This window comes from Silene latifolia, chromosome Y (genome assembly GCF_048544455.1).
Source record: "Silene latifolia isolate original U9 population chromosome Y, ASM4854445v1, whole genome shotgun sequence".
NCBI lineage: Eukaryota > Viridiplantae > Streptophyta > Magnoliopsida > Caryophyllales > Caryophyllaceae > Silene > Silene latifolia.
The window spans coordinates 416319130-416320591 of NC_133538.1; the positions used below are offsets into that span (position 1 = coordinate 416319130).

Here is a 1462-nt window from a genome sequence, read left to right on the forward strand (position 1 = left end):
GCACAAGACTCAAAGGGGACAGAACAATTCTCGAGACATGCCCTCGGCTCCACATCTTCTACGAGACGAAAGGACCGTCTGAAACAGCATTAACATGGTACATCCCACCTTTAGAAGCTCCTCCCAATTCATATTTGTCAAACCTTGCAGTGAGAGCTTCTAGTGCAGCAACAGAGGAAGAATCACCAGCCCTCCTTTGGTTTCCTCTCGAATTCCCATATTCAGCCTTATGAGTGGCCAAATCATCAATGATCTTCCACCCCTTAGTCTCTCCCATGTTCTCAGCAAATCGGCCATTGGCTGCAGCATCCAAAATAGCCCTCTGATCGTCATACAGCCGATTATAGAACTGATTGCAAAGACTTCATTTTTCGAACCCATGGTGCGGTATGGGTCGCACCAGTTTCTTGAAACGGACTCATGCTTCATGAAAGTTCTCATCAGGCCCTTGTTTAAAGCTCGTGATCTGAGCTCTAATGGCATTAGTGTTCGAGGCAGAGAAGTACTTTTTGTAGAATGCCAGGGCTAAGGAATTCCAGTCGGTGATCCCATGAGCGGCTCGGTCCAGATCTCTATACCACTCTCTTGCAGCATCCCGAAGAGAGAAAATGAACATGGTCTCCTTGGTCTGGTCTTGGGTCACACCGGTCGGCGGGGGTATAGAGCAGCAATAATCAATAAAAATCTCCATATGCTTGGCTGCATCTTCATTTGCAGCTCCCCCGAACTGGTTTCTCTCAACCAGGTTAATATAGGAAGGCTTTGGCTCGAATTTTCTCGCCTCCCCAGGTAGTTCGAATCCTTTGTAGAGATTAGTAGTTGTCGGCTCGAGTGATCGGGAATGGTTGCTTCTTGACCATGAATGGAATTTACGGAGAAGTGCTTGTCTCGGTGAAGAAATTGAAGCGGGAGATGTAGGTGGATCTTCCTCGAACGAACGTTCTCGTAGTAGCTTGACAGAGTACTCGGCTCTTCCTCTGTCGGTAATACCCTTTGTGATCGTCTCAACTCGCGCAAGGATTTCTCGATCTCGAGGATTGAATGGTACTAGTTCACCACCACAGTGACTGCGCATAATAAGAAACTACAAAAAGAATATAAGAAAAGTTTAAGGAACGGAAGTCCCTTAAACTAAAGAAAGACTAAATAAAAAACAACTGAAAATTAGAACAATTGCCTCCCCGGCAACGGCGCCAAAATTTGATACCCGTCGTGAGGTGTCAAAAATAAATTTATAATCTCCAACTACAACTGTAGCTAGCGGCGATCGGGTCGAACCACGAGAGAAATGCGGGACGTAATTTCTAGTTGTTTAAATTCGGTCTAAGGTAACAATAAAGTGGGGGTTGATTGGATTTGGTCTACAACTAATAGCGATAAAAGAAATGTAAGCTAATGAAATATATGAAATCAAGTATTAAAAGAGGTACTAGGATGGTCGGTTCGTTATAGTTTGGCGACA

At 44.7% G+C, this 1462-nt stretch overlaps 1 non-coding gene across 1 annotated transcript; it reads left to right on the forward strand.

The window, feature by feature from the left end:
• The first annotated feature begins 374 nt into the window (after positions 1 to 374).
• LOC141636649 (small nucleolar RNA R71) lies at positions 375 to 481 on the forward strand. The gene has a single exon (XR_012541251.1). It is a non-coding gene; the product is annotated as a small nucleolar RNA R71 (small nucleolar RNA).
• Positions 482 to 1462: the final 981 nt, after the last annotated feature.